This window comes from Cherax quadricarinatus, chromosome 30 (assembly GCF_038502225.1).
Source record: "Cherax quadricarinatus isolate ZL_2023a chromosome 30, ASM3850222v1, whole genome shotgun sequence".
NCBI classification, from domain to species: domain Eukaryota; kingdom Metazoa; phylum Arthropoda; class Malacostraca; order Decapoda; family Parastacidae; genus Cherax; species Cherax quadricarinatus.
Genome location: NC_091321.1, coordinates 14,989,986 through 15,010,705, shown reverse-complemented (window position 1 = coordinate 15,010,705; position 20,720 = coordinate 14,989,986). Strand labels below are relative to the sequence as shown.

Sequence of the window (20,720 nt, the reverse complement as noted above, 5' to 3'; positions counted from 1 at the left end):
TTCTACCAGCATCTCTGTACCAGTATTCTACCAGCATCTCTGTACCAGTATTCTACCAGCATCTCTGTACCAGTATTCTACCAGCATCTCTGTACCAGTATTCTACCAGCATCTCTGTACCAGTATTCTACCAGCATCTATGTACCAGTATTCTACCAGCATCTCTGTACCAGTATTCTACCAGCATCTCTGTACCAGTATTCTACCAGCATCTCTGTACCAGTATTCTACCAGCATCTCTGTACCAGTATTCTACCAGCATCTCTGTACCAGTATTCTACCAGCATCTCTGTACCAGTATTCTACCAGCATCTCTGTACCAGTATTCTACCAGCATCTCTGCACCAGTATTCTACCAGCACCTATGTACCAGTATTCTACCAGCATCTATGTACCAGTAATCTACCAGCATCTCTGTACCAGTATTCTACCAGCATCTCTGTACCAGTAATCTACCAGCATCTCTGTACCAGTATTCTACCAGCATCTCGGTACCAGTATTCTACCAGCATCTCTGTACCAGTAATCTACCAGCATCTATGTACCAGTATTCTACCAGCATCTCTGTACCAGTAATCTACCAGCATCTCTGTACCAATATTCTACCAGCATCTCTGTACCAGTAATCTACCAGCATCTATGTACCAGTAATCTACCAGCATCTCTGTACCAATATTCTACCAGCATCTCTGTACCAGTAATCTACCAGCATCTCTGTACCAGTAATCTACTAGCATCTCTGTACCAATATTCTACCAGCATCTATGTACCAGTATTCTACCAGCATCTATGTACCAGTAATCTACCAGCATCTCTGTACCAATATTCTACCAGCATCTCTGTACCAGTATTCTACCAGCATCTATGTACCAGTATTCTACCAGCATCTCTGTACCAGTATTCTACCAGCATCTCTGTACCAGTATTCTACCAGTATCAGTGTTTAAGTCTGAAGCAGAGTTTCTTTGTCAGTATTAACTAGTCTGTAGCAGAGTTTCTTTGTCAGTATTAACTAGTCTGTAGCAGAGTTTCTTTGTCAGTATTAACTAGTCTGTAGCAGAGTTTCTTTGTCAGTATTAACTAGTCTGTAGCAGAGTTTCTTTGTCAGTATTAACTAGTCTGTAGCAGAGTTTCTTTGTCAGTATTAACTAGTCTGTAGCAGTGTTTCTTTGTCAGTATTAACTAGTCTGTAGCAGTGTTTCTTTGTCAGTATTAACTAGTCTGTAGCAGAGTTTCTTTGTCAGTATTAACTAGTCTGTAGTATTAACTAGTCTGTAGCAGAGTTTCTTTGTCAGTATTAACTAGTCTGTAGCAGAGTTTCTTTGTCAGTATTAACTAGTCTGTAGCAGAGTTTCTTTGTCAGTATTAACTAGTCTGTAGCAGAGTTTCTTTGTCAGTATTAACTAGTCTGTAGCAGAGTTTCTTTGTCAGTATTAACTAGTCTGTAGCAGTGTTTCTTTGTCAGTATTAACTAGTCTGTAGCAGTGTTTCTTTGTCAGTATTAACTAGTCTAGCAGTGTTTCTTTGTCAGTATTAACTAGTCTAGCAGTGTTTCTTTGTCAGTATTAACTAGTCTGTAGCAGTGTTTCTTTGTCAGTATTAACTAGTCTAGCAGTGTTTCTTTGTCAGTATTAACTAGTCTGTAGCAGTGTTTCTTTGTCAGTATTAACTAGTCTAGCAGTGTTTCTTTGTCAGTATTAACTAGTCTGTAGCAGAGTTTCTTTGTCAGTATTAACTAGTCTGTAGCAGTGTTTCTTTGTCAGTATTAACTAGTCTAGCAGTGTTTCTTTGTCAGTATTAACTAGTCTAGCAGTGTTTCTTTGTCAGTATTAACTAGTCTGTAGCAGTGTTTCTTTGTCAGTATTAACTAGTCTAGCAGTGTTTCTTTGTCAGTATTAACTAGTCTAGCAGTGTTTCTTTGTCAGTATTAACTAGTCTGTAGCAGAGTTTCCTTGTCAGTATTAACTAGTCTGTAGCAGTGTTTCTTTGTCAGTATTAACTAGTCTGTAGCAGTGTTTCTTTGTCAGTATTAACTAGTCTGTAGCAGAGTTTCTTTGTCAGTATTAACTAGTCTGTAGCAGAGTTTCTTTGTCAGTATTAACTAGTCTGTAGCAGAGTTTCTTTGTTAGTATTAACTAGTCTGTAGCAGAGTTTCTTTGTCAGTATTAACTAGTCTGTAGCAGTGTTTCTTTGTCAGTATTAACTAGTCTGTAGCAGAGTTTCTTTGTCAGTATTAACTAGTCTGTAGCAGAGTTTCTTTGTCAGTATTAACTAGTCTGTAGCAGTGTTTCTTTGTCAGTATTAACTAGTCTGTAGCAGTGTTTCTTTGTCAGTATTAACTAGTCTAGCAGTGTTTCTTTGTCAGTATTAACTAGTCTAGCAGTGTTTCTTTGTCAGTATTAACTAGTCTGTAGCAGTGTTTCTTTGTCAGTATTAACTAGTCTAGCAGTGTTTCTTTGTCAGTATTAACTAGTCTAGCAGTGTTTCTTTGTCAGTATTAACTAGTCTGTAGCAGTGTTTCTTTGTCAGTATTAACTAGTCTAGCAGTGTTTCTTTGTCAGTATTAACTAGTCTAGCAGTGTTTCTTTGTCAGTATTAACTAATCTGTAGCAGTGTTTCTTTGTCAGTATTAACTAGTCTAGCAGTGTTTCTTTGTCAGTATTAACTAGTCTGTAGCAGAGTTTCTTTGTCAGTATTAACTAGTCTGTAGCAGTGTTTCTTTGTCAGTATTAACTAGTCTGTAGCAGTGTTTCTTTGTCAGTATTAACTAGTCTGTAGCAGTGTTTCTTTGTCAGTATTAACTAGTCTGTAGCAGTGTTTCTTTGTCAGTATTAACTAGTCTAGCAGTGTTTCTTTGTCAGTATTAACTAGTCTAGCAGTGTTTCTTTGTCAGTATTAACTAGTCTGTAGCAGTGTTTCTTTGTCAGTATTAACTAGTCTAGCAGTGTTTCTTTGTCAGTATTAACTAGTCTAGCAGTGTTTCTTTGTCAGTATTAACTAGTCTGTAGCAGTGTTTCTTTGTCAGTATTAACTAGTCTAGCAGTGTTTCTTTGTCAGTATTAACTAGTCTAGCAGTGTTTCTTTGTCAGTATTAACTAATCTGTAGCAGTGTTTCTTTGTCAGTATTAACTAGTCTAGCAGTGTTTCTTTGTCAGTATTAACTAGTCTGTAGCAGAGTTTCTTTGTCAGTATTAACTAGTCTGTAGCAGTGTTTCTTTGTCAGTATTAACTAGTCTGTAGCAGTGTTTCTTTGTCAGTATTAACTAGTCTGTAGCAGAGTTTCTTTGTCAGTATTAACTAGTCTGTAGCAGAGTTTCTTTGTCAGTATTAACTAGTCTGTAGCAGAGTTTCTTTGTCAGTATTAACTAGTCTGTAGCAGAGTTTCTTTGTCAGTATTAACTAGTCTGTAGCAGAGTTTCTTTGTCAGTATTAACTAGACTGTAGCAGTGTTTCTTTGTCAGTATTAACTAGTCTAGCAGTGTGTACGAATGGTATATAATACCGACAAGATGAGAGTAAGACACATGTGCAACATCTGGGTATCTTTATTGTAGACGTTTCGCCATCCAGTGGCTTTATCAATACAAATTCCAGGACATAACTTGAAGACAGTAGAACTATGTACAGAAGATGAGGTAATCAGTCCCTCAACCTAGGAGTAGGTGCGAACAGCACCATAGTCGTGGAGATTCTGAATCAGAATTCAGAATCTCCACGACTATGGTGCTGTTCGCACCTACTCCTAGGTTGAGGGACTGATTACCTCATCTTCTGTACATAGTTCTACTGTCTTCAAGTTATGGTCTGGAATTTGTATTGATAAAGCCACTGGATGGCGAAACGTCTACAATAAAGATACCCAGATGTTGCACATGTGTCTTACTCTCATCTAGTCTAGCAGTGTTTCTTTGTCAGTATTAACTAGTCTAGCAGTGTTTCTTTGTCAGTATTAACTAATCTGTAGCAGAGTTTCTTTGTCAGTATTAACTAGTCTGTAGCAGTGTTTCTTTGTCAGTATTAACTAGTCTAGCAGTGTTTCTTTGTCAGTATTAACTAGTCTAGCAGTGTTTCTTTGTCAGTATTAACTAATCTGTAGCAGAGTTTCTTTGTCAGTATTAACTAGTCTGTAGCAGTGTTTCTTTGTCAGTATTACCTAGTCTAGCAGAGTTTCTTTGCAAGTATTTCTATAGCAGTGTTTCTTTTGGTTCTTCAGAAAGTCTGAGACCACTGTGAGTCTTGTTCTGCCCGTCTTAGAGAAGCCTAATTCTCTTTTTAACTTAAGATTTCTTATAATGGCGGGAATCTAAAGCATTTTTAAAGTGCCACGCAGCTCATCCTCTCATTCCCTTCACTATAATCCTCTCTCCTCACTCAATGCACAGCTTTAAGAGTCAATGCCATAAGATCAAAGATGCCAAAAACCAAATGTAGTAAAAAAAAAAAAAGTAAGCTAGGAGTGGGAGTCAGGACCTCCCCGTCAATACAACTGAGTACAGTACTCAGTGCCCTCACAGCAGTCCTCTCCTCACATAAAACGTCCTCACTTCCTTCAGCACTGCCACGTGCGGTGGCGGCTGCGTTTCCTCTGGCATGGTGCCATCCGCCACTAACAATATACTCCTGCTATCACACACACGCATGGTCCTAGAGTCGCGAGATTTTTATTTCCAATTTGTATGTTGTATAATGCGAGTAAACGTCCTCAAGAGAAAAACAGTCAAGTTTCTGTTATTGCCTTGATCAACCAGTCTGTAATGGCTATGTACCTGCAGCCCATCCTCCATAAGGAACAGCGTACCTCTAGGGTATGCCCGTATATAATGTTTCGTTGTCAGCTATCTCTACGTAAATATAGCTTATTGACGCTGGTCTAGCATTAAGGCAAACAGAATAACAAGCATTAATTTGTGACCTTGTAAGAGAAGGAAGATAACATGACCTGTAATATGTTAAAAAATGATTGTCCTATTTGGAGGACTGGTGGTGGCCTGAGGGTTACAGGCAGCAACAACCTGCATGCTCAGGGTTGACACAGGCAGCAACAACCTGCATGCTCAGGGTTGACACAGGCAGCAACAACCTGCATGCTCAGGGTTGACACAGGCAGCAACAACCTGCATGCTCAGGGTTGACACAGGCAGCAACAACCTGTATGCTCAGGGTTGACACAGGCAGCAACAACCTGCATGCTCAGGGTTGACACAGGCAGCAACAACCTGCATGCTCAGGGTTGACACAGGCAGCAACAACCTGCATACTCAGGGTTGACACAGGCAGCAACAACCTGCATGCTCAGGGTTGACACAGGCAGCAACAACCTGCATACTCAGGGTTGACACAGGCAGCAACAACCTGCATGCTCAGGATGTCAACCGGAATTTCTGACGGCAGACTGGATTGTATGAAAAACAATGGAAACTGATGACAAGTATATCACAGTTATTGTCCCTAAGGCACTGATCTCCACACATCTATTTATGTCATAATACTTAACTGTCTCATCGTACTCACAGTACATCCTAACTGACTCATCGTACTCACAGTACATCCTAACTGACTCATCGTACTCACAGTACATCCTGACTCATCGTACTCACAGTACATCCTAACTGACTCATCGTACTCAAAGTACATCCTGTCTCACCGTACTCACAGTACATCTATACTAAACCAAGATGTGATATAAAAGTTTAACATCACATATCTGTATTGGAGTGCAGAAGACATAGGCATTTGGAATTAACAACAACATTTGGAATTAACAACAACATTTGGAATTAACAACAACATTTGGAATTAACAACAACATTTGGAATTAACAACAACATTTGGAATTAACAACAACATTTGGAATTAACAACAACATTTGGAATTAACAACAACCTTTGGAATTAACAACAACATTTGGAATTAACAACATTTGGAATTAACAACAACATTTGGAATTAACAACAACATTTGGAATTAACAACAACCTTTGGAATTAACAACATTTGGAATTAACAACATTTGGAATTAACAACAACATTTGGAATTAACAACAACCTTTGGAATTAACAACAACATTTGGAATTAACAACAACATTTGGAATTAACAAGAACATTTGGAATTAACAACAACATTTGGAATTAACAACAACATTTGGAATTAACAACAACATTTGGAATTAACAAGAACATTTGGAATTAACAACAACATTTGGAATTAACAAGAACATTTGGAATTAACAACAACATTTGGAATTAACAACAACATTTGGAATTAACAAGAACATTTGGAATTAACAACAACATTTGGAATTAACAACAACATTTGGAATTAACAACAACATTTGGAATTAACAACAACATTTGGAATTAACAACATTTGGAATTAACAACAACATTTGGAATTAACAACAACATTTGGAATTAACAACAACATTTGGAATTAACAACAACATTTGGAATTAACAACAACATTTGGAATTAACAACAACATTTGGAATTAACAACAACATTTGGGAATAACAATTCCCAAATATTGCATAAGTGTCTCATTCTTCAACTACAACAAGATAATGATCAGTCCACTTTCACGTTCTACTATGCCTCCCTTTAATTTACATAAAATAATGACAAAGTTAATTTGAAATAGGCCTACTGATACATACTAGGCAAATCTTGCCTACACCTAACACTTGTCACTCGTGTATTCCACTAACATATTTATTTTTTTAAAGATTCCACTGTATTTGCTTCAATATTACTGTATAGCAGTTTACTCCTCTCATCTGCACCACCACTCGCAAATCAATAACTTCCTATTTCATTTTTAAACCCGCCTTAGTCCAGTTTAAATCTATTGTTGTGAGCTCTGTCTTGGGCGAGATATTTTCAACACCATATTTATGTCCCCTTTATTTATGGCATCGTCCAACTCTCTCTTTCTCTCTCTCTCTAGTAAAGGACTACAGATCTAGCAGGGCGTCCTCCGTGAACATCCTGTAAACATAACCTACTTAAACACTTCAGCTGTACCTGTCGCTTGTCTTTCTTCGTTCGATTCGACTTTGTATTACTGCTGGCCCCCACAATATGCCTCCCTCTTAAGACCTAATCAGTAGGCGCTCGCTGTACACAGTCCAGCGGAACGACTACAACCCAGATGACCAAGAACTTCCCTCAGGAGCATTATATGTTCATCTTGAAGACACCTGGATCGGTCTCTCTCTCTCTCTCTCTCTCTCTCTCTCTCTCTCTCTCTCTTTCTCTCTCTCCTTTCTCTCTCTCCAAAAATGAATGTCAGGTGTGTTCTCTTATACAAAATTAATCACGTACACCCGTAGTTTGCACTAAGATTTACGCTGTAGGAACAAAAGCTAACTATGCACTCCTGTCATATTCCATGTATTCCTGTCATATTCCATGTATTCCTGTCATATTCCATGTATTCCTGTCATATTCCATGTATTCCTGTCATATTCCATGTATTCCTGTCATATTCCATGTATTCCTGTCATATTCCATGTATTCCTGTCATATTCCATGTATTCCTGTCATATTCCATGTATTCCTGTCATATTCCATGTATTCCTGTCATATTCCATGTATTCCTGTCATATTCCATGTATTCCTGTCATATTCCATGTATTCCTGTCATATTCTATATTGTCCAGTCATAGTCTAGTTATGTTTTCCCGTCATGTTCTATTTCACACGAAACTTTGCTCGAGGTAATTCAATCCATCAGCCTCGAATATGTTTAGCAATGTACTGAGTCCACGAGTCACAGCGCGAGGGGAGGCAGAGATAAACAAGTTTGATACAAGGTGTGTGTGACTTAACCAGTGAGTCCTGTGTAGGTGGATGATGATATGGTTATCCACGGTGGTGGAGTTTTGAGTAGATGGATGGGGCTATGATGAACCATGGTAGTGGAGTTTTGAGTAGATGGATGGGGCTATGATGAACCATGGTAGTGGAGTTTTGAGTAGATGGATGGGGCTATGATGAACCATGGTAGTGGAGTTTTGAGTAGATGGATGGGGCTATGATGAACCATGGTAGTGGAGTCTTGAGTAGATGGATGGGGCTATGATGAGCCATGATGGTGGAGCCTTGAGTAGATGGATGGGGCTATGATGAACCATGGTAGTGGAGTTTTGAGTAGATGGATGGGGCTATGATGAACCATGGTAGTGGAGTCTTGAGTAGATGGATGGGGCTATGATGAACCATGGTAATGGAGTCTTGAGTAGATGGATGGGGCTATGATGAACCATGGTAGTGGAGTCTTGAGTAGATGGATGGGGCTATGATGAACCATGGTAGTGGAGTCTTGAGTAGATGGATGGGGCTATGATGAACCATGGTAGTGGAGTCTTGAGTAGATGGATGGGGCTATGATGAACCATGGTAGTGGAGTCTTGAGTAGATGGATGGGGCTATGATGAGTCATGATGGTGGAGCCTTGAGTAGATGGATGGGGCTATGATGAGCCATGATGGTGGAGTCTTGAGTAGATGGATGGGGCTATGATGAACCATGATGGTGGAGTCTTGAGTAGATGGATGGGGCTATGATGAACCATGATGGTGGAGTCTTGAGTAGATGGATGGGGCTATGATGAACCATGATGGTGGAGTCTTGAGTAGATGGATGGGGCTATGATGAGCCATGATGGTGGAGTCTTGAGTAGATGGATGGGGCTATGATGAGCCATGATGGTGGAGTCTTGAGTAGATGGATGGGGCTATGATGAACCATGATGGTGGAGTCTTGAGTAGATGGATGGGGCTATGATGAACCATGATGGTGGAGTCTTGAGTAGATGGATGGGGCTATGATGAACCATGATGGATGTACCAGTATCTGGTTGTGGCTACCTGTGCTTGACAAACTCTCCCTATCCCAAGGGGAGCCTGGAGTATGGCACTGTGTCTGGCATTCCCTGGCACCCTGTGCTGGCACATGACCAGCCGAGCGCCATGAATGAAGTGCCCACGGCGGCGGTCGCCGCCACCATCGTTACCAACAACTTGGTTATTTCTGTCCTTACAACACCGTCCAGTGTAATCTTATGTTGCCTGCTGCCTCCACCGTCACCCTGGCTACTCTCACGTCACAACCGTCACCCTGGCTACTCTCACGTCACAACCGTCACCCTGGCTACTCTCACGTCACAACCGTCACCCTGGCTACTCTCACGTCACAACCGTCACCCTGGCTACTCTCATGTCAAAACCGTCACCCTGGTTACTCTTACGTCACTAGTGTCACTTTGGGGAATTGTGCGTCACTTTGGTTACTCTTGTGTCACTAGCATCTGCCAACACCACACTGCCACGTCCCACACCAAGCTTCTTGACTGCTCTGACCAATCATACTGTTAGTACTAGCAGCTCGCAGACCAACGTATGATTAGGAACTAGTTTGAGGAATTTATCAAGTTACCTTTTGAAGACAGGTAGGTAATTCCTTTTTGTATGAAGGGAGGGTTTTGAAGTCTTGGGCCCTTTACACTAATTAGGTTATATCTCAGTGTACTCACCGCACCCCTGCTTTTCGGCTGAGGCATTTTTACTGAGCAGATTTGAAACCAATCCCTCCAGGTGATTTACCTTCATCATATTCATATTAATGGGTGAATTCATCACATCTGCCTTAATGGAAGGGTGACATCATCATACCAGCACATCACACCTACCTTAATGGACAGGTGACCTCATCACACCAGCACATCACACATACCTTAATGGACGGGTGACATCACACCAACCTTAATGGACAGGTGATATCACAATAGTACATCACACCTACCTTATTGGACAGGTGATATCATCACACTAGTACATCACACCTACCTTAATGGACAGGTGATATCATCACACTAGTACATCACACCTACCTTAATGGACAGGTGACATCATCACACTAGTACATCACACCTACCTTAATGGACAGGTGATATCATCACACTAGTACATCACACCTACCTTAATGGACAGGTGACATCATCACACTAGTACATCACACCTACCTTAATGGACAGGTGACATCATCACACTAGTACATCACACCTACCTTAATGGACAGGTGATATCATCACACTAGTACATCACACCTACCTTAATGGACAGGTGATATCATCACAATAGTACATCACACCTACCTTAATGGACAGGTGACATCATCACACTAGTACATCACACCTACCTTAATGGACAGGTGACATTACATCACATACCTGAAAGCAAAAGAGCAGTTCTAGAGTGACACGTTGATGACAATATGATAAATATATAAACGAGGTACTAAGTTCAGAGTAGCTTGTCTTTACCCTCTCCCTCCTTCCTATCCCTACTCATCTCCTCTCTTCCCACTCACTCACTCACCTCTCCACCTTGTGACTCACCTATGGCCTTCCCCACCCACCGGCCTTCCTACTCCCACTCGCCTCTCCACGAAGTATTAATTTTGGTGCGAGGAAGCAAGGTGCTTGAGGTAATATCGACGAGGCAAGTTTACCAACGTCACACCCACAAACTCGCTGACATTCCACAAGCCAATCCTCGAACTCTTTCCTGTATCTTAATTTGTAAGTACATTAATTGTATCTTTAAATTCACTATAGTTTATTTTGTATTCAGTTTATTATGAGATTCTGTCAGTGTCTCAGAACTTTTATCTTGAGAAGGAAGACCTTCACGTGTTTTCCTAGTTTCAAGGTAGCGAGGTGAAGACATGACTGTTTGTATGTGTGGGAGGTGAGAATGATGTTGGCAGCGCTCCTAATAACTTTATAATACGTCACTAAGACATTCTAGTCGAGACACTACAAGTGTTTTTTAAGTGTTATCACAGCTGCTGGGTGTTTTGTATTCGTTGTAACTGCACACAAATAACCCGCAAATAAAAGAGAGAAGCTTACGACGACGTTTCGGTCCGACTTGGACCATTGACAAAGTAACTGCGTTTGACCTTATCTCCCCTCTCTGGCGGGTCAAAGACCGGGCACCGAAGGGTGGACGGAAGACTGTGTCTTCGTGAACACTCATTTCCATGAACGACCTATATGAGTTTAGCACTTCACGAAATACCAAAAGGTGCGAAGATAACTTTGAGAGATCAACCAAGGTAGGTCACCGGTTGGTTACCCCGTAACTCTCTTATTAACCTTCTGTCTGGTGCAGGAAGCATCCAGGCAAAACCAATGCATAAAAATCTCCACTCTTGCTAGATGTCATATTCTGGGCAAAATACCCGGGTGTAAGAGACTCCAGTCCAGCTAGAAGTATTCAAATGTTGAGTAAAAGATAACTGTGCGATAGTCACATCTGCACACCGAGAGCAACAGGTTTGGTAAATGAAAAGCACGAGCACAATGAGTACACTTAAAGATAACTCAACAAGTGTAAGAGGACCCTGACTTTTCAACACCTTACATTCACACATAAGATGACTCATCAGGTCTCTGACTATCTTCAAGAAGGAACTTTAGATTGCGAGCAACTAGCACCAACAGCCTGAGCGTTCAGGCTGTCAACCAGGAGGCCTGGTCTGGGACCGAGCAGTGAATCACAGAATCGACTACAGATAAACCACAGGTGATTGAAACAGTTCACAACTTCTAACTCTGAAATGTCTTGTATTATATGAGTTAGTTATGACTGGCAGTGTGGCATGGGTGTATCCTTGCCGATGTGCGCTGGTTTATTCCACAATGAACCACTCAACATTTTTCCATCCCCGTTATATTACAGCCATCGACCTGATGAATAAACAATAGACATCCGACTGGAGTTTGTTTCCTTTATTATTTATTAAGTAAAAAAATATCGATCAGCGGGTTGTAAAATCAAGAGGAAAGACAGAGGCAAATTAAGATTATTAGTAATATCACTGTTGCAATATACGTTGTTGATTGAGTGTGGGGGATGGAAGAGAGGAAGAGGAGAGAAGGGACTACGAGAAGAGGGAGAAGAAAGGGAAGAAGAAAAGTGGTCCTCTTACCTGCAGTCGATTCCGGTCTCAGACTCAGGCCTCCTTGTTGATAACCTAATCAAACAAACTGTTGCTACTAGAGGCACGCAGTCCGACGTAGACACCACAGCTGTTTATTCGAAGCCAAACTGAGGAACCTAAGTTATTCTTTTGAAAACATGCAGGAGTTAGTTGGTAACTTCTCTTACGTTTTTTGGGTAATTATATACTGGATACAAAGACATACTGCCCACAGCAAGGACGAAAAGTTACAGCAGAATAATGTACTGTCATAATATCTCACTCTGTGTGGAGTGTCATCAAGATAGTACAAGCTGGCAGTCCGTCTGTGTCTTTCTTCATATTCAGATATTTTAACAAAGTGATTAATAAATCTTTCAATACACTGAAAAACCAGTTGAGCAAGAAAAACCAGGAAATGCCAGTGACTGGTTTCGAGAGTTTTTCCTACCATCGCCGCCCGGCCTGGGGCCAGGGTTTTCTCTTGATTGCCTGTTCAACATCATAACTGATCTGACACTTTAATGGAAGTTCTGATACAATTTCCTCATGGAGACTTCCACACTTATCCCGGCAATATATCTAATATCTAATACTAGCAGGATGGACAGTCTTGAACCACGGATGTTTGTACAATAATACAACCCTGCAGGAACTTCAAAATTAATATCAAGGAAAACTAGTCATGAAGTATGCTCAGAATTGCCAGCAGACTCCTGGCTGCCTTCAAGAGGGAGCTGAACAGATACCTAAAGTCAGTACCCGATCAGCCGGGCTGTGGTTTGTATGTTGGTTTATGTGTGGCCAGCAGTAACAGCCTGGTTGATAAGGCTCTGATCCACAGAGAGGCCTGGTCGAGGACTAGGCCGCGGGGGCGTTGACCCCCAGGAACACCCTCCAGGTAGGCAAGCTCTGTCACCTTTTGCACTACACCGTGTTACATGCACAGTGTGTTACAAAAAGAAAAGTAACTGAATTGGCTGTTAAGTGCAAACATAAATGAGTAGGTACACGCCCAAACTAAACTACATCCAACACAGACAGTATCCATAACAAGGATACACACTAACTCTACCTCACTGAATCAAATCGCTACACCACAAGGGGATAAAAAAGCAAATAACAGCAGTAAAGATAAACTGCCCCTTGCCAGAGAGGAGGAGCAGCAGCAGCAGCAGCAGCAGCAGCAGCAGCAGCAGCAGCAGCAGCAGCAGCAGCAGCAGCAGCAGCACCAGCAGCAGCAGCACCAGCAGCAGCAGCAGCAGCAGCAGCAGCAGCAGCAGCAGCAGCAGCAGCAGCAGCAGCAGCAGCAGCAGCACAACAGTAGCAGGTGCAACACCCTTGGGTTCCGCTACCTTCAGGAGCCTGTGGTCATCGGGCGTTGATCCTCTCTTGTTCACACCACAAGTGCTCCATCACTCTCACACTTCCACACTCACTAACTACCGCGGCACGCGTGCTCCTCTTCTCTCTCGTGACACTGCTGCTGACCTAAATTACCATATGCAACATCAACATTTCTATAGCTCAGCCTCCAGTGAAGGTAAGGAATGCCACTTTTAGAACAAATTTAATAACAATCTCCTCGTGTGTCGCCACCAGCACAGTATCAAGGTATCCAAATGGACCACACTTTAAAAATAACCAGGTGGTGATCTCAGTAGTACCAGTTACCAGTAACCAATTACCAGTAGATGACTCACTACCAACCGTCTGTGTGAATCATTGACTGTTATTCACGTTGCTGCTGACCATAGCATGTTTTTGAATGCCGCTCACCCGCTAGGCACTGGTGGGTCAGTCTGAGATAGAGAGCAGAGAGAGGCAGAGCGGGTGATGGTGCTTCCCATACTTTCCGTTATAATTATACGTACTAACCAGCCTACGTGAGTGTTTTTACCCCATCCACGTTATCGAACCCACATGACAGTGATTCATGATGCCCCCTTCACACTCTCAAGAAACACTGTGTTCCTTCAATATGTGATGACTTAGGAAGAAAGTGTTCTTCAAGTATGTCACTGGTGCACACGAAAGTAATTTCAACTGGGCTTCTCTTTTTCACTTGCATGTTACGGTATTACGTATTTTTCCTGATTTTATTACACAAAGATATAAGTGATACACGACACTAAGCATTCTTGGCTCTACAGTCACTAGTACACAACGAGAAACATTAAGGGGTATTTCCAACACGAGTTCACTAACATTCTTGGATTTAGAGACCTTACCTACTTCCTAGGACGAATCTACCTCGAAGTGCTCCCAGGCATCATACCCCGTCCCCCGTGACCTGGTCTGGTTGATGGTGTGTTTCGCCAGACTGTTGGTGCAATGCGGAGGTAGGAAGCAAAGAGAGGCTCAAATGAGACTGGAGGCAAGTACAGGGATCACTACTGGAGCAGAAGCGACGTTATGACCATCTAAATCACTGATACTGACAAAATGGCGTAATTACTTAGATTTTTCAACCCGAACTTGTGTAACAAACAGGAAAAATATATTAGAATGAGAATGAAGCAGTATGAGAGAGAGAGAGAGAGAGAGAGAGAGAGAGAGAGAGAGAGAGAGAGAGAGAGAGAGAGAGAGAGAGAGGGAGGCAGGAAACTGAAAATCTGGGAGAGAAAATGAGTTACCTTGAGAGGAAATAAAAGAAATAGAGAGGAAAAATGTAAGCGTCATCAAGAGGGAAGGGTGGAGTATGAAGCTGCTGCGTGGAGCCTCACCAGCTCAAGCACATGCAGAAACTCAACCAGGTACAAAGGTTTGCAACCAGAATATCCCCCGAGCTACGCGACTTGCCAAGACCGAGGAAAGCGAGCATGTCAACCCAGAAGCAGAAAAACACTTGTGTGACATAAGTGCCAACAACACGAGGCTAAAGTGACCTGACAAGACAAATATACAGGATAATTACTTTTTTGAAATGAGAGGATCAAGGAATGTAAAAAAAAAAAAAAAGATGGAGGCTAGAGATACAGTCGGGTTATGGATGTAGCAAGTATACGTCTTATATGTCAAGATTGGGTGATGGTAGCACTAACAGCTTGGCTGATCATGCCATCCAGAGGGAGGCCTGGTTTCCACCGCGGAGTAGATTCCAGAAATGCTCTACACGCGCCTCTACATATTATACGAGGAAGCAGTCTACCTATTTGTCAGGTGTTGGTTCACTGCATGGATCAGACCCGGGCCAGGACCCGTCCTGGCGAACTTACCTATACCTACAAGTCGTTGATTCCGAGGGGCATTGCCTCCCCGGCCCGGTCCACGACCAGGCCTCTTGGTCTATTGCCAGATCAATCAGGCTGTTGGTACTAGACGCACCTTTGATATACCTTTGACTGGCTTCGAAAATCTGTCTACTCCGGCAGTCTAGCCCTGGGCCAGGCTTGTCTAGTCCTTCTTTGGTCATCTAGTGATTCTAGTCTGTTGCTGCTGGGCGGGCTGCTAGCCCACACACCAATCACAGCCATAACTTGGCGGAGGTACTTGCTGAGTTTCCTCCTGAAGACTTCTACACTTGGCAGTGTTTGTGATATCTTCTGATAAGATATTATATAGTCTGGGACCACGGGTGTTGAAACAATGTTCTTATATTGCGCCCACGGTATCCATGCTTTTCACTGGGTTTATCTTGCTTTTCCTCCCGATATCTCTCGATCCAGTATGCCATGGCAGTGTGCAAATTTGAGACTAGATCCTCAAGTACCTCCCACATATATATATTATCATGCATCTCTCTTTTATCTTCGCTCCAGTGAGTACACATTTAAGACTCTGAGGTGTTCCTAGTGATTTAAATGTTTTTTGACTCGGGGCCATAAACGATCTCTGTATGTGGTGCAGCTCTGATATCTCACCTGACTTGAACGAAGAGTCAATACAACATTACATCAAGCGAGAGAGCACAAGCGATATGAATATTATTGTCCCTGTTTAGTGTTTCCCTTGTATTGAAAGTTCTCATTATCACTGCGTCATTTGCCTTATTGTGTTCTTTAAAAGATAGGGCAGCAGACTTTATTACAGCCAGTCCTTCACATATTTGTCACCACTGAATGTTATGTTATTCTCCACTCGCCCACTGAAACATCCTGCTCCAAGATTTTGAATTTCATTAGTCGAGCTAGTCAAGTATCTATGATGAACTGCGTGCTACATGCTTTAGGCAAAGCTCATACATAGTTTTAAGAGTAGGTATGATAAGACACAAGGAGCTAAAAATAAGTAATACCCGTCAGCGTAGGATAAGAAGCAGGATAAGGACCGGAAACTCAACCCTCCCCGCTACGAATACAAACTGTCATCCAAGTACAAGTAACCCTCCCGTCAGCCTTGACACACACACAACAAGCAACTTGTAAGTTCCTGAAAAAGCTGAAAACCCTAAGAAGAAACAATGGAAAATTTTTTTTAATTTAAGTGAACGCTCAATGATTCATAAACACCTTCACATAAATTCTCGACATTCCAGGCCACCAAGGCAAGAGTTCATTAACCGCTGGTGACTATCACCACCACCACAAAACTGATGTGAACAAATTAAATCTCAGTAACACCACTTATCTGTTTGCATCCACAACACCGAAGTCAGCAAATCTTGGTACAATTTGGGCAATGTTTTATCTGTTTTATATACTTTAAAAACATTATAGGTCTTTTACGTAATACGTTATTATTTACGATACTTAATAAGAAAGAACAGAACAATACCAAATATGCTAAATTTGATGTATTTTTTTTATCAGTCCTTACTAAATTAAGAGTCTACCTACATAAGGTATAAGTCTGAATGTAAGAAAACAAAGGTATTTGACATCACGAAAATTCTAGTTTTCCATTACTTTTCAATGAAAAAAAAAAAAAAGTCTGCTTGCACTATTTGCCCTCATCTATTTTAGTTTGAGGAGATGCACCTGTTTTTTTCCACACCTCGAGTGTGAAGACACCAGTGCACAACCTCTGCACCTGCTGCTGGCATTACACACTAAATATTTAACTTGGGCACACATTTCCTCCACACTTTCTCATTTGAACCACTGGGCTAAACACCTAACTCTTGTCTCCTGGACTAAACGTATTTACACCTCTCACTCTTGGTTCCTGGATTAAACGTATTTACAACTAGCACTATATGTATTTGTTTTACCTGTGATTTATCTTGTAAAAGGAAGCTGCAGAGGTTCTTCTTGAAAACTTCTATCTTCATTCTCTAAATCTTTCTGACATCTGCCGATAATATGTTGAGTGTTGACCGAGTGTTTTCTAATTATATCCATCCCCTCTCCATGCTCCGCACGATTTCTCACATATTTTTCACTCCTATAAGTTGTTACAGCAGTGTGAGTCAGTAACTAGGTCGTCAAGACTCTTACATACATACATACATATAACACCAACGATACTTGTCTGACACAGCAACAATATGGAATCTTGATATAGTGGACATCTCCATGACTACTTAATACCACTGGCTCAACTCTTGGGCATGACCTACTTCCACCGGGGTATCCCGCCCACCACTGACAATACCTTCATCGACTGCATCTCATTTGACTCCTGTATGTAAGCCCAATTCTTCTTGTCTGTGATGCTGCAGATTCATCAAGACTACGGTGCTGAACACCTACTCCTAGGCTGAGGGACTGAGTACCTCATCTTCAGCCTCAACCTCACCAGTGTTCTGTACTTGTCCCAGTACTGTATTGGTAAACCCACTGGATAGCGAAACGTCTACATAATAAACTCGGTTGTTGCACATGTATATATGTATAATATAATATATATATATATATATATATATATATATATATATATATATATATGTGTGTGTGTGTGTGTGTGTGTGTGTGTGTGTGTGTGTGTGTGTGTGTGTGTGTGTGTGTGTGTGTGTGTTTGTGTGTGTGTGTGTGTGTGTGTGTGTGTGTGTGTGTGTGTGTGTGTGTGTACTCACCTAATTGTGGTTGCAGGGGTCGAGACTCAGCTCTGGCCCCGCTTGTGTGTGTGTGTGCAAGACAAGCCACGGGGGGTGGAAATTTTTAGCTCAAGTACTTTCACACTTCTCAGTGCGTCATCAGGAGCTGTGCAAAGTTGCAAAAGCAGCAACAGGAGAAGTAGGGTAAGTTTTCAGAGTAAGGTAGTGAGAATGTTAGTGTGGAGGCACCAGCCAGTCTCTGTCTGAGAGGCAAGTGGGATGCCAACCACACTCCGGTTCCCCCCCCCCCACACCCCACCACATATGGGGTCGGGTGGCGTAGGTCTCACAGTTGGTAGATAGCATAAGGAAAATTACTAGAGGATAGCTAATAGCCAGCCCTAAGCTTTAACAGCTGGGAACAGGTCAAGTGACGTAAAAAGTTACATTACAATAGTGGATCATTACATACCTTCATTTACAACGTTCTAACTAATGAAATAGAGGGAAAATCCCTCATTTGTCAACCGGTGTCACAAAACCTTCCAGAATATTCAAATTCAAATTCAAATTCAAAGTTTATTCTCTATAAGGATTACAATGCTGAGTTTACAGAAATTTGGTTATTGTGTGGTTTACATGTAGTAAAATAGTGATTACAGAGTGTACCACTAGAACGCTTAGCATGGCTAGGCATTTCGGGCAGACTTAGTTTTATTCTTAATTGTAAAATATTACAAATTATGAGGTAAGTTGGTATTATGGCTAAGTGACTAAATACTAGTTTGTGAGTTTAGCAATGTAAATGCTTTTGTTTTGGCACAGTACATAGTTTCAGTATTGGAGTATCATAGGATTCATTATTTTAAGATTGAAATTAATATTTCTGTTTATGGTCAAATGAGTCAGTGAGTGTAAGTGTGAACCACCAGGTGGTATTCGTGTAGTTAGTTGACAGGGTGTATCAGGGAGATGTTTTCTAATGGTAGTTTTGAAGGTGATGAATGTGTCTGCAGTTCTAGAGTTCTCAGGTAGGGTATTCCAGATTTTAGGGCCTTTGACATACACTGAATTTTTGTAAAGGTTTAGTCGGACACGGGGAATGTCGTAGAGATGTTTGTGTCTGGTGTTGTGCCTGTGGGTTCTGTCACAACTATCAAGAAAGCATTTTAGGTCAAGGTTGATATTAGAGTTTAAGGCCCTGTAGATGTAGATTGCACAGTAGTAAGTGTGGATGTACTGAACAGGGAGTAAGTTTAAGTCTATGAAGAGTGGGGGGTGTGTTGCCAGGGATGGGATTTAGTGATTCTTACTGCAGCTTTTTGTTGGGTTATTATTGGCTTTAGGTGTGTTGCTGCAGTTGATCCCCAAGCACAAATAGCATAGGTGAGGTATGGATAAATAAGCGAGTGGTATAGTGTGAGAAGGGCATTTTGCGGCACGTAGTATCGTATCTTGGAGAGGATCCCAACCGTTTTGGATACTTTTTTGGTTATATGCTGGATATGGGTGCTGAAATTCAGGTTGTTGTCAAGATATAAGCCTAGGAATTTGCCCCCATTATTTCTGGTAATTAGAGTGTTGTCAATCTTAATGTTAATTTGTGCATCTCCTGCTCTGCTACCAAACATAATATGGTAGGTTTTGTCAGTGTTAAGCGTAAGTTTATTGGCTGTCATCCAAGTCGATATTTTGATCAGCTCCTCATTCACAGTGGTGTTGAGGGTGGCAAGATTAGGGTGAGAGATGACATAAGTCGTGTCCTCAGCAAAGAGAATGGGTTTCAGGTGTTGGGATACGTTTGGAAGGTCATTGATGTATATGAGGAAGAGCAGGGGACCAAGGACACTTCCCTGCGGAACTCCAGTATCAAGTGGCCGTGTTGCTGATGCTGTGTCTTTAATGGTGACATACTGATACCTATTAGTAATGTAAGATTTGAAATAAGCAAGCGCATGGCCTCTTATACCATAATGGTCAAGTTTGTGGAGTAGGATGTCGTGGTCTACTGTGTCAAAAGCTTTTCTTAGGTCAATAAAAATTCCTGGATATTCCTTATTTTCCACTGCTGTGTAAAGCAGATCTAGCATTTTTATGATTGCATCATTAGTGCTTTTATTTTTCCTGAATCCAAATTGGCAGGGGTTGAGTATGTTTTGAGCCGTTATAAATGAATACAGTCTTCTGTGCACGAGTTTCTCAAAGATTTTGGATAGCAATGGTAAGTTAGATATTGGCCTACAGTTGTTTAAGTCTGTAGGGTCACCACCTTTATGTATTGGTGTAACCCTTGCCATCTTGAGTAGTTTCGGGAAGGTGCTAGTCTCTAGTGACTTGTTAAAGAGTAATGAAATAGCATGCGAAAGGACATGGGCAGCTCGCTTGTACAGTAATGGTGGGACATGAGACAGATTCCCCAAGTTATTTTTAAGTGACTTTATAATCTCGGTGACTTCCGTGGGCTCAGTTGGTGCAAGATAGAAGGAATTAGGGAAATTCCCATCGAGGTAGTCCCCGGCATGGGCATTGGTATGTGGGATTTTACTGGCGAGATTAGATCCTATGGTTGAGAAGAAGTCGTTTATCTTGTTAGCTGTGTCAGTGGGATGTAGTGGTGTTTCATTAGGTTTAGTTAGGACAATATTCTTGGTTTTTCTCATTTTGTGGGTCCCTAGAATCTGAGAGAGTGTTTTCCAGGTCTTTTTTTTATATCTCCTCTAGTGTCTGTGAATCTACTGGAGTAGTATAGTTGTTTGGCTTTCTTTATTACTTTGGTGAGAGCTGATGAATAGTGTTTAAGAATATCTTTGTGTATTAA

General features: G+C 41.4%; 1 protein-coding gene across 2 annotated transcripts in view; it reads right to left on the bottom strand.

Moving 5' to 3' along the window:
* Snrk (SNF related kinase) overlaps positions 1-20,720 on the bottom strand; it is a 374,848-nt gene that overhangs the window by 224,494 nt on the left and 129,634 nt on the right. Inside the window, exon 2 of one of the 2 annotated variants that reach the window (XM_053781948.2) lies at positions 10,198-10,228. The exons of the other annotated variant lie outside the window; for it this stretch is intronic. The gene's annotated coding sequence lies outside the window, so the exon portion shown is untranslated. The remainder of the gene's footprint in view (positions 1-10,197; positions 10,229-20,720) is intronic. 2 annotated transcript variants of the gene reach the window in all.